Raw genomic sequence first — 14,026 nt, 5'->3', positions numbered from 1 at the left:
AGCCGAACGGGGTTATAATGGCTGCCTTGGGTATGTCCGCGGCTGCCACTTGAATCTGATGGTACGCCTTCTGCATATCTATCTTTGAGAACACAGTTTTTGCCTGTAGGATAGACGTCACGTCATGTATAAATGGAATTGGGTAGCGGTCGGGCTTCGTCTGTGCGTTTAGCATTCGATAGTCGCCGCACGGTCTCCATCTTCCATCACCTTTACGCATCATATGGAGTGGGCTAGCCCAACAGCTTTTAGATGGCTGGCAGATACCTGCTTGCAGTAAAAACTGAAACTCATTCTTAACTTCTTCGAGTTTGCTGCCAGTTAGACGTCTCGGCCAGACGAATGTTGGTGGGCCTGTCGTTTCGATGCAGTGCTCCACCGTTGTAACTGTACTTCGTCGATTCATGCTCATCGTCGCCAGTTCACGGTACTCATGTAACAGCTCGACGTACTTCGTACCTACGCTGCATACGCGCACCTCTATCGTTTGCACCTTGGCTGTATCACCTTTAGCCGCCATAGTGGTTTTGTTGTCTACCAGTCGCTTTCGTTTCATATTCACCAATAGGTCATAGTGCCTTAGGAAATCGGCACCGACGATAGGGCATCTGACGTCTGCTACTACGAAAGTCCATGGGAAATCTTTGCACAACCCAAGGGACAACTGAAGACGCTTCTCCCCGAACGTGTGAATGGGGGTGCCGTTGGCTGCAAACAAATTCACTGATGAAGCGCTGCTCGTTTTGCACGAATTATGTAAAAATGACCGCGGAATCACTGAGATGTCGGCACCCGTATCTATCAGAAATATGGTGGACGTTACTGGATCTTTAATGGTGAGTCGAGCTAATTGTATGCTGTCTTCGTTGCGGCTCGACGACGGCGATGATGCTGTAAAATTACATGGCTGTCAGCATGACTGCTCGATTGGGAACGTGGTCGGCTGCGGCCTCTCAGTAAACGCCTACCTTGCGGTTGACGGGAGTTCATGTCTAGACGACTCAACCGTTGCTCGATTTGGTCTACGCGCTGACATACTTTTTCTGCTTCGGACCAGAGTGTTTTCAAGAATTCGTCGCTCACCTTATCCTTTGCCAATATCGTCAGTTCGTTTAGCAATTGAGTAGGCCGACGATCGCCAAGCTGTACGTCTGATAACAGCCGCTGAATTTTACGCTGTTCTGATTCACCATCCCGTTCGATTATTTGTTTTTTTAGGTTCTCGTACCTGTTTGCTGCTGGCGGCTGAAGCACTGCGTCAGCCACGTCGGCTACGATGCTGGACTCTATGGCAGCCACTATGGTGTTGAATCTCGCTCTTTTATATCAGCCTAATTTGTTCACATGCCCTGACTGAAAATCAAGATGACGACAACAAAAAAACTTTTTATTTTTATAATAAAAATATAGAATTTTTATTCCCAAAACAAATTGTATACTTATACAGATAGTAGTTCTACATTTTCTAAGTTTAAGTGATGATGACTTTAAAGTACCAGTGAGTGTTGATGGATTATAAATGCAGTTGGAGTATCATGTAGTTTAATTACAAATACTTTGACCCATATTTTCAATTTCTTTAATTTTTAGCTTTAAATTTTCATATTTTCAAATATGTGTCTTTGTTTATTTGCGCGTATAACCTACCAGATATCAAAAAAAATATACAGTTTCTCCACAGTTGCCATCGAAAGTAATGTTTATTATATGTTGTTACTTTGAGACATTCTATCAAAATCTATATATTCCTGTACATTAATTTAAATATTATATAAGATATTCAGAAATTCTTAAAATATTTTTTTAATTTTTTACTGCATTATATGAACAATTTTAAAATTATGTTTTTTGGCCTTTTATTGGCAGTATAAATATAATACAATTCATCCAACCGCAATAAAATATTATATCTATGTCATTCATCCCCTAATATTAAATATGCATTATTTGATGCATATTTAATATATCTTTATTTAAAAACGCAAACAAAATACATGCAATACAAATGCAAACAAAATTTTTTCTTCTTCTTATGCAAACGAAGCAACAACAATGCACATTAAAAACGTTTCCAAATCGTTTTGTTCGACATACGCTAAAAAACCACTACCTTAGGAAAATGAGCACTAAAAAGACCACTACCTTCGGCAAAAGGAATCTAAAATGAGAACTACCTTCGTGAAAAGATCGTTATAAAGAACACTACCTTCATGAAAGGTACACAAAATCTAAAAATTGTTGAATTATTTCGGACTTTTTTTAATTAACTGTTCGTTTAGTGTTTTTTAACAAAGATGACAAGCAGTACACTATGTTTTGTACTTTAGCGTTTGTTTTCGTTCACTGATTTAGAATAATAGAAAATAGAAAAATCGCCAAGGTTGCCATTTTAATATTTTCATAAGATGTTAAATAATTAATATTAATTTAAGTGAATCAAAAAATTGAAAATGACAATAAAAAATAATTTTTTTAAAACATTTTGTTTTATTTGCATTAAAAAAATTAATTATCGTTATTAGAAACTTTTAACAGAAAAATGATCAGTTTATGCATATATTTTTCATTATTTAATGAGCGTTTGCAATAAATTTTAAAAAATATTTGTATTTTCTATAATTTTTATTACTTTTAATTAATATTATAAACATTTTTTTGATAAAATTTTATTATAGTGGCTGTGTCCACAAAACTAAGTGAATTTTTTCATTGACTTGTCAATATTGTTTTTGAAGTTTTTGACGTTTGTATAATTTTGGCTGTCAAAATGCAACTCGCACACTTTTTGAACTTCGTTGCTAAATATGTGCAGTACAAATCTCAAGGAAAATCCCATTTAGATTAGCATAAACTTAGAACAACTTGCAAACGCCCATAATATAAAATATATAAATTTTATCTAAAAATTTGACAATATTAATGTATATGCATTTCTTAATATATTATTATTAGTATTATTATGTTATTAGTAATGGAAGTTTTTTAAGTTTTTTTTTCGATTTTAAAAAAACTTAAAATATAAATTAAAACCTTAGAAAATAATCATAAAAAAATTATTTAACTACATGAAAAAATTAATCATAGGAGAGAAATGTTTATTGTTTACATAGAGAGGTTTGCTTATGTATTTTCAGTAGCAAGACAACTGCGATGAGGAGACACAATCATCATCATCCATAGTTACACACTCCATGTAGGACCTAAGCTTATTTTACGATATTCCTCCATTCTTCTCAATTTGGGCTTTTACCTTACAGTTGGTACCATTCATATCTCTTAGACCTTGTCGAAAGCTGTCTTCCTCATCATCTTGTCGCCAACATGTTGTAAATGCTAGTGTGTCACTAAAACTTTGTATTCCGCCTGTCAATAGCATATTTTTAACTGGTTACTTTATAGTAACAGCGTGCGTAAACACATTTATTATTCAAAAATTTTATTTGACTGACAAATCTTGACTATTAGTATGGTTCGATAGCTGGAACAAACATCAGCAAGAGAAAGCGCAACTTGCTTACTCTCTTTTTTATAGTGTTCTCAGCAACCTATGCCTTTATTATTATCAATGTCAATTTTGAGAGAAGTGAATAAGCATTTTGTGAGGTAATATTTTGTATTCCATTCACAGTTCTTAATTTAATTTAATTATAATTAATTTTCTTTGATGACGGATCAAACCGTTTCCTACTGCATTATTAGATAATTAAACACATATACGTGCTTGGAGATATTTTAATGCGGAATATTTAGATGCACATTCTCAAGATTCATAGATTATGTATAATGGCAAATAGATATTATATTATTTTACATAAATATTAATTGTTCTGTATTAACCAATACGGCAACACCGTCTCTGGAGTTTTATATGAAACAAGAAATAAAACTAGAAATACAAAAGTGGTGTCAGAAAGGGGATCGTGATTATGAGTCTTACACCAAGCGATATGAAGGCAATGATGGAATCACTCGCAGACGCAATTCGATTGGTGGTGACGGAAGCGGTGCAAGGTGCTGCTGTCAATAATTCAACAAATTCAAATGCAAGTTCGGTAGAAACCACTAAACTATTATCATTTGAGATTGCGGAATGCTAGTAAAGCAATTACTATATGAAGTTAAATCGGACATTACTTCTGATGAAATAATTACTAAAGGACCAAAAAATTACACTGAAATGTATAAAATTGGGCATTCAATCGAACTAGCGCAAAAATCAACAACAAACGACAAGAGTGCAGATTTAGTGCAACCAAGTAAATCAACCTGTAAGCTAGGTTGTGTCCTAATTAAAACAAAATGGAACTCTAGTGAGAACAATGAAAAATCGATGCGGGTAACAAAAGAAAATAAAGCGAATTGTTATGGATGTAGAGATCCGCACCTTAGGAAAGAGTGCAAGTTTAGTAAGTCGAAATGTTTTTCGTGTGGAAAAATCGATCACATTACCAAAGTATGCAGAACGAAATCAAAATAAATAACAGAGAGCACGAGCCTGTACCAGTTTAACAAATACTCAGTATTAATGTATTCAAGGCAGTAATAAAAATGATGGTTACTGTAAAAAATGATGGTAAGGAAACTCAAATGGAATTAGACACCGATGCTCCATGCGTTGTAATTAGTTGCAGAATTCTTTAATCGATGAAAAGCGAATTTCAAGTTGCTTTAGAAAGATAGACGATTCACGAGCTACACGGCTCATCAGGTTAATTGTGTTGGACAGATTGTAGTATCCGCGTCAGTTCGGTGGCTAAATTTGTATGTCGTGGAAGGAGATTGCGATACACTTTGCGGCAGAGAATGGATACTACAATTTGCGAGAGGGTTTAACTTTTCTGATCAACCATATTAACTTAATAAGATTCATTTAGCGAGAACTGTCTACAAACTAGCACGAGCGGCTCCAACAGCTGATCTAGCGTTTTAAGGACGTATTTAGCGGAATCTAATTGATAATTGGAGTCATCTCCGTTCCAATTGTCAATAATACCCAATAGTTCCTGATTTCTTGGATATTTTATTTACAGTTAAAAATTAACGACAGAACTTTTAGCAAGAACAAATGTGAGCCCTATATAAAACAATCAAATTCAGACTAACTCAACCAGCAATTAAATATCAAAATAGGCTTATTACTATTATGCATAGTAAAAAACACAAGTTTAAGCAAATTAGAAGACTATGATATTTATTAGAGAGATTCCTCTCATTATATTTCGTTACCTAACGACAAACATTTATATGGCATTGCTTTATCATTATAGTATTATGGGACCCAGCGTGTGGTTCACCACACGCCTTTTTTCGCCGGCGTCTAGTGGCACGTAACTGTTACTAAGGCGCTGGCAAAAATTAAGAAAATTACATTTGTACTTTTGTGAACACATGTTATAACAAATATATTAGTTTTTATTTCTATTTATTTTCATTTTCTTTTGATTTTTTGGACACTTTTTATTTCTGACCAGGTAAGCTGTTCGAAATATGTATTTTTATATTATTAAGATATCAAACTAAGTAACAAAAATAAAAAAACATTGAATTAATTACTGTTATATATTTTTAAATAATATTTAAAGTTAGCCGTGTGGTGTACCACACGGAGGTACGAAATGGGTTAAGATATAATAATGGATCTCTTTGACATCAAAGTCCGTTCATTAAACACACGTTCAATTGTATCAGAAATTCTTCGATGATGATTCATCCAAATAATATTGGTATAACATAAAGTTACGATCCTAATATAAAATATGTTTTACGACGCACTTTACATTTCAGGAGCGTTGATCCTATTGAATAATTACACAGACGCGTAGATTAGAACTATTCTGATTGGATAATCCAATCTATATGAAAACTCAGTACACCACTGAACTGAACGAAGGCATCGTTGTAATATCGAATTCCAAGCATAAACACGTCTTGTTAATTATATTTCTTTCGTGTGGTTATTTTCCTCTTTTAAAATATTTAATATCAAATTCAATTTGTTATTAAAAGTGTAAAATAAATATTTCTATTCAAAAATATAAATCATGTGTTTTTTTTATATTTATATTCCGTAAAAATATAGCTCATGCAGTGTCAGTATGGTAATAGGTGTAGGGAATTCGCACCAGGCCAAAACGTAAACATCTTGTCTGGCAATCCCCGAATGCACAAATGGCTTAGAGAATCAATTAATACACGTTTAGGTAACCGTCGCTATCAAATACTTTTTAATGGAAAGGGAATAAAGACGCACGTAAATCAAATTCGAAAATATGGAAATGGACTATTGTGTATAACACAATATTGTAAAATGTAAACAATAAATTATTTTATTTTATTTTATTTCTTAAAAAAGTACATACTGTTAGCATGTGCACAAATTATTTTATAATAACCCATTTAAAATTATTAATGTAATATGTAATGTGATCCCACACGGAAGAATCGCAATGCAAGTAGAATGTTAGGTCATAGCAAGTATACAATTGCTATTTGACAGTTGTCTTTTATGTGCTACTATTCTGCACTTGTCGATATGACAAGTGCAAGTAAAATTATCAAGAAAAATAGTAATTAATTGTAACAAAATATTTTGTATAAATACGTCATAATTTTATCTATAAAATTTACAATTAATACTAAGCTCTAACAGCTTAATACTTATTCTCAAATTTATTTTGTCTCGGCATTTTCGGTGGCCTGTTCAATGACAGATTTCTTCCTGCTAAGTTAAATGAGAAGAAAATTTTAACTCTGACTAAAGGAATCTTTTTCCTAATCCTGATGAATTTATCATTTAAAGATAAATTTATTAAATAAAAACATATATAGGGGTTTTCGAATAACAAAGAAAGAAATAAAGGACAAACACAAAAATATATTTTTAATTTTATTGAAGTTTGGCTGACCATACAACGCTGTTTCGAGTATTGCCAAGTACTCTTCATCAGTGGTCTTTAGAAATAATCGAATTTTATTTAATTAGTTTATAGTCCGTATATAATTTGTTTGGACTGCAAGTGCCAGGCTTAGAACTCGTGCCTGTCAAATTAGAAGCGATGACTAATCGTGTTTATCCACAAGAAGCCAAGGCTGCACAAACTTTCAATGCTCAAGTTCCAGGTTTTATTGTCACTTATTTTTATTTAATTAGTGACAACAACCAAAGCACTTGCCGTGCTTTAAATTAGAACGAGCTTATAAACTACAGCTTTATTTTGGAAACACAAGTTCAACGAATTGAAAGTTTAACTTTTTGGGTTTGCCTATTCTTTATTTCTTTTCAAAGCTACTCTTTTTGTAGAGACATTTTGTAATGCAAATTAATGAGATTATAAGTCCGGTTATATTTTAAAAAATATTTTATTTAATCAATAGCATTTACATTTAATCGTATCATAACCGTACATGAATCTAATCTCAGTGAGCAATGCTCCTACTTTTATATTCAAATAATCTGAGCTTACAAATAAAGCTTTTCACTCAAAGCTTGCTCAGATCATAATTTAAATTCTAACTTATTCTCTATATTTTCTCTTACAAAATAACTTTATGTTTTATACTTAACCCTACAAAGTGAGAGCGTGCGATAACACCCCTCTTTCTTAAAGAGAAACGTCCCGTTTCTTTAAATAAATTGAAATAACTGCTCTTATACAGGGGATGTCTCACAGCTCTGTTGTTTTTGAAGTTGTTCACAAATTTCGTTTATTTGATGATTCATTTCTGCAATGATTTCGTCAGGCTGTTTATGTCTAGGCTTTGAAGAATTTTGTTTACGTCTAGACTGTTTTATGCTTCTGCTTAGTTTATGGCTGCCGTATGCGATAATAAATATTGTTGCTAAGAGTAGAGTTGATGAGGTAATAGGATGTTCCTTGAAGTGTTGTTTTGATGTTGTAATTAAGTTTATGCTTTCAAGTTGAAGTTCTTCATTATGACTTTCTATATACTTTATTATCTCGAAATTATTTGGATGGTTCATCTTCAGATAGTTATTAATTACGGTTTTTTGGTTTATATATGTAATATTGTCTATTGTTACATTGGTCTCAAAGGTAACTAGGTACACTCCTTCTAGGGTGTGTTCATCAACTTCGTGATTGCCTGAGACTAGGATTGCACCATCTTTTATTAGTTCTTAATTTCTATTCTTTTCTTTTATTTTAGTGCATGATGCTTTACGGTGATTTAGTAGGTTTGTTAAGCAGCTCTCATTTAAGGATAGTTTACAAAAATTATTACTTAATTCTATTTTACAAATTTGAACATTTTGAAATATATTATTACATCTTACGACTTCTTTTTCAATTAATAATTTGCCATCTTTTTTACTTATAGCTCTACTTTCATATAGTTTACAATTGGTTTTGATAATAGGATATGTAATATGTATTACTATTAAATCTGGGTTTTGTAAAATTTTGAATTTGGATACGTCCATTAAATCTGTTAAGGTGACTCTGGTATTCTCATGTTTGATTATGTCTTGGATTTCTTTTAAATCTAGTATCGCTGTGTTTAATATACCTGCTTTGGCTAGCGTAACTGTTTGTAATAGGTTCTGTAATTCAATTAGTATTAGTCTGTTTGTTTGTTTCGTTACTTTTGTCTTGCGCGAACTATTTTCTAAATTTTGAATCAGTGGCGTAACTACAGGGAAGCAACTGGAAGCAACGCTTTCGGGCCCCCGAATTTAGGGGGCCCCACTATAAATTTTTGTATTCATTGTATTTATTTTTAATAAATTCTCAAAAGGGACGAAACGTGTTTTGTTGGAATAACTTCATATTGCATTTTATAAAAGATACGTAAAAGTACATAATATGTATGTACTTCAAATAAAATATTAAACCTATTTATAAAATAAAAAAGTTTTTCTAAGAAAAATATGTGTCTTAATCGAGAGACTTATATGGAAGCTATATTTAGATTTAAACCCATTTGAAAATAATTTTGTACGTTGTCTTTTGCAAATATTAGTACTGTATACACCAAATTTCATTTGAATACCTTTATTAAAAACGGAGAAACCTCATATCCGATTGTTAAGTTTATATCACAGCTACAAGAAATAGACGTTCAATTTCAATCAAATCAAATGGTGAAAAGGGTCGGCTCCCGAAAAGTATGTGTGTAAAGTTTCATTCGAAGAGTTCAAAAGCTGAGAGAGTAGTTTGAACTAAAAAAATATATATATATTGTACTGATATATACTTAATGGTATGTCCGACGTTTCCTTTAATGCGTTACGAAAATCTTGACAAACCTTATATATCCTTTCCACATTTTTTCGTGTAAAGAGTATAAAAAGAGGGGCCCCTTAGTATGTTGGAAGGGGCCCCTTAGTTAGAATTTGCTTACAGGCCTAAAAAATGTAGTTACGCCACTGTTTTGAATCATTTTTTCCATACTGAATAGAGCTTTAAATATTTGTGAGTTGGTTGTTAATTGTTTGTTGCTGTTTTCTGCCAGTTCGTTTAATTTGTTATTAATAGTTACCAGATCATCATGATCTGGGGACCCCGCTATCCATTTCCAAAGTGTGCCTAATTCGTTAATTCCTCTTTTTCTTCTATGGTTAGTCTTTTGTAATTGTGATAATATCGTGTCTATCAGATGTAGCTCTAATTGTATGTCTAAATTGTCAATATGTGTCGCAGATTTATTATTTTGCGTTTCTAATCTAACAACGATGTTTTCGTTAATTTCATTTCTAGTTGTTTCCACTATTTCCTTAATGTATGTTAAATTTGTTATATGAAAAATGTCACCAAACTTTTCGTAAATTACTGCATCGCCGTTGTCTACTAGTACGTAATCTTCTCTCGTGTAGTCAATTATTTCTGTTTTCGCGATTCCGAATAAAGTGATAAGTGCAATGATTAATAGGTCCATTGTCTGTAAAATTAAGTTCGTATATTATCTTTATGTACTATTCTGTTTCTGTAATGAATTTTAACTTTCTTCCCTAGGTCTTCTTTTATTTTCTGTTTTTTGTATTTTACATCTAACTTATTTCTTTTACCTCCTACCTTTTCATAAATTGTTTCGTTAGGTTTATATGTTTTCAAACCTTTTAATTTGTCGTTTCTTCTTAATATAGTTTCCTGTGCTTTTGCTAATTTTTCTGGTATATCAGGATGGTCTATTTTATTATATAATATATCTTGCGGTCTGTAGTTAGTAACCGTATGAATTGTCTTGTTATATTGTTGAACAGCTCTAAATATAACCTCTAAATCGTTTACAATACTAAATTCCTGTCTTAAGCATCTTGCTATTTCGATTACCGTTGAATGAACTCTTTCGACCTGTCCGTTCGTTGAACTATGCTGCGGGTCACAATAATAAATGTTAATACCCATTCGTTCCATTAATGACTTAAACTGAGGTGTCGAGAACCCTGGTTCGTTATCTAAAGTAATTTGTTTTGCTTCTGGGAATGACTGTAAAAGTTCCAAAACTTTTTCATCTAGTTTTGTTTTATCTTCAATTTGTTTAATGAACAGATATTTTGAATAAGCATCAATACAAGTGATGAATTTAAGTTTTTGAGCGAAAAATATGTCGAGGTGGACTAACTCTCCCTCCTTCTTGGGAATTGGTGCCCCACCAATTGGTACCTTTTGAGGATTTCTATCATACTTATTTCTATTACAAATCCCACAATGTCTTACGAATTCTTTAAAATGTTGGGCCATTTTGGGCCAATAATATGTAGTAAAGATTTGTTTTAAATTTTCTCTATAATTTCTGTGTGCACGTGTATGTGTTTGTTCTACTATTGCTTTTTGATCGTCCGCGTTAAGGACGTCTATTGGAAAATTCTTAGTGTACGTGAATTTTATGTCAGTGAATGTTTCGATTAAATGGTTTTTAATTTCGTAAAGATCTTCAGGTGTGCAATAGATTGCAGTCACAACTTTCGGTTGAAGGTATTCCTTCAGGATTGTTAAAAGATTTTCCACTGTATCATATTCTATAATATGTCGTGTTTTGTCGAAATTTGTAATTTGTTCATGTATCGTATATCTAGCTTTTGAAAGTAAGATTTGCTGCTTAAATTGATTAAGTGGTTTCGTCGTTTCTTTTATGGTAGTGTTATCACTACTTTCTGCAGAGTGTTGTGTAGAGGTGATTGAAGAATTTTCTGGAAGATGATTTAAATATTGCCGTGAAAGGGCGTCTGCCACAACATTTGTGGTTCCTGGTTTGTAGATAATTTTTGGTGCAAATTCTTCAACGAATGCAATCCATCTTTTTATCTTGGCATTAGGATTTCGCGTAGATACGGCGAATGTTAAGGGTTGATGATCAGTATGAATTTCTAAATCTGAGACCCCGTATAAGTAGTTTCGTAATGATTTTAGTGCCCACACTATTGCATATAATTCTTTTTCGTTTGTAGCATAATTTTGCTCTGTTTGATTCAATGTTTTAGATATAAAGGTGATGGGCTTGCCGTTTTGGGTAAGTACTCCACCAATTGCTACGTTCGACGCGTCAGTAGTTAACACGAATTTTGAATCATAATTAGGTTGTATTAGTTCCATTTGATTTACTAATAATTTTTTTAGTTTTTCGAAGGCTTTAATTGCTTCTTCGTCTAGTTTTATTTCTATTTTCTTCGAGTTAAATGTAGATACTCTGCCATTCTCTCCGGCTAAATATTTCGTAAGTGGCTTTGTAACAAAAGCATAATCTTTTATGAACTTTCTATAAAAGCCTGTCATACCTTAGAAACTTCTAAGCTGTCTAAGAGTATGTGGTAATGGGTATTCATTAATAGTAGCTACTTTATTCGGGTCTGTTTTTATAATATTATGGGCAACAATATAGCCTAAAAACTCAACTTCTTTTTGAAAAAACTTTGATTTTTCCAATGATATTTTCATATTTGCTTCTTTTAAACGTTGTATTATTTTTAATAAATCTTCTTTATGTTGTTCAATGCTCTGTGAATAAACTATGATATCATCAATATATAGATGACAGATTTTTCCGATATATTCCCTTAATATATCGTCCATAGCTCTCTGGAATATGCTTGGAGCATTCTTTAGACCAAATGGCATTCGTATATATTCGTATTTTCCATTGTTAACGGAAAATGCAGTTTTTTCGATATCTTCGTCTTTCATTAATATCTGATGAAATCCAGATTCTAAATCAATTGTTGAAAAGTACTTCGACTTTCCCAAATTAGATAAAATTACATTAGTGTCTGGGATAGGATATCTATCCGAGATCGTTTTTTCGTTGATTTTTTTAAAATCGATTACCATGCGCAGTTTAGGGGTACCATCTGTATTTGTACCTTTTTTGGGTACAACCCATATGGGTGAATTATATGGACTCTTACTAGCCCTGATTATACCTTCTTGAAGCATTTTATTTATTTCTTTGTTAACAAAAGAATTTACTGACAAGGGATAAGGGTACTGTTTACTCCATATGGGAGTTTCAACAGTAGTTCTAATTTCCGCTTTAACATCAGTTCTAAAGGGTAAATTCATATCGATATTGCCATGACCTTTCTCAATTTGCCGTTTGATATTTAGTCTCAGGCTTTTGATTGAGTCATCGTCATCAATATTGTTTAATTTAGCTTCGCTTGCTTTTTTTGCATGATTTTTTTTCGGTTGCTGCTTTGCAGCGTTTTTGCTTTTAGTGTTTATTTTATCGTTAACCTTACAATTTTTTTGATTATTATTACTCAATTTTTTATTACGTTTTATGTATGTATTATTTACAGAATGTGGAGTTATTTTGGTTGAAGTTTTTTCAGTATCGTTCGAATCCATTATAAATTTTTCCATAAGTCCCTTATATCTTAGGACTTGTTTCTTAAAATCTATAGTTACGTTAGCTCGGCTTAATACATTAATTCCTATCAATATATCGCATTCTAAATTCGATATTTCATAAAATCTTGTCTTAATTCCGAAAATTTCTGCTTCATAGTAATATTTTATTATAGTGTATCCGTTTATTGTTTGTACTCGTTTATAAATTGCTAATTCTTGTTTATTTGCTAATATGCCTGGTCGGCAATAGCAGTTAGTTGCTCCTGTATCTATTAGTATACGGACTCGATGGCCTCCAGGTTTAGTTCTGAAGATGTAGGGGAGGCCGGGCCTCGGCCTAAAAAAGCACTCTCTTGAATGTTATTTATACGTTGATTTTTTACTACAGGTTGTGCACTTTGCTGTACACTCTCTAATGGGCGTTTCTGTGGCTGACTCATTTGATTAGGTTGTGGATTGGGAACGAAGTTAGGGAATCCCTGGCGATGATTAAAAGTTGGCTTCCATGAGTTTTGGTTAAATGGGGTACGTATAGGATTCGGGTTATAGAAATTGCTTTGATATCTCGGTTGTTGATACCGTGGTATTGGTTGTTGATACTGTGGTCTTGGTCCCAGATTATTTTTCATCGATGGATCTACTTCTATTGGTTCTGGTTTCGGGAAATAACTTTTATTGTTATTAGTTGGGATTTGAGAGCGTTGTCGATAACGCAGATTATTTTGATGTCTATTTACTTGGGTTGAGTTCGCATTTTTACTAAACATAATTGCGAAGTTAGTACGTAGTTGGTTTGATTCCAACTCTTGGGCTTTTGCTAAAGCATTAGGAAGGTCTTCTGGAGACAGTGAAAATAAGACGTTAGATAAGGGAGGATTTAATCCTGTTATAAATATTCGTGTAGCGTTCTCACGATGCTTTTTATTTAATTCCGCGGTTAGAGGGTTACTATTACCGTATGTCATTATAGTTTTGTTTATTAGCATTGTTAGTTTTTTGTTTACTTCGTTATAGTAGTCCAAAATTGTCATTGAGCCTTGTCTTAGGACACTTATTTCTTGTTCGATTATATGTATTGGTCGCTTATCCGCGTAAGCGAAGTCTAATCTACTGATTATTGCATTAAAATTCAAACCCGTACCGTGGTTGGCCAATACGTCATTAGCGTCATCAGTTATTTTATTCCGAAGAATGGTTAAAGCGGCGAAGTATTTTCTACT

General features: G+C 32.8%; 1 protein-coding gene across 1 annotated transcript in view; it reads right to left on the bottom strand.

Moving 5' to 3' along the window:
• LOC119672260 (WSCD family member CG9164) overlaps positions 1–14,026 on the bottom strand; it is a 59,951-nt gene that overhangs the window by 18,004 nt on the left and 27,921 nt on the right. The window lies entirely within an intron of this gene.

The sequence above is a fragment of the Teleopsis dalmanni genome, chromosome 1 (genome assembly GCF_002237135.1).
Source record: "Teleopsis dalmanni isolate 2A chromosome 1, ASM223713v2, whole genome shotgun sequence".
NCBI classification, from domain to species: domain Eukaryota; kingdom Metazoa; phylum Arthropoda; class Insecta; order Diptera; family Diopsidae; genus Teleopsis; species Teleopsis dalmanni.
The sequence above is the reverse complement of the archived record's forward strand: the minus strand, read 5'-3'. Positions and strand labels throughout refer to the sequence as shown.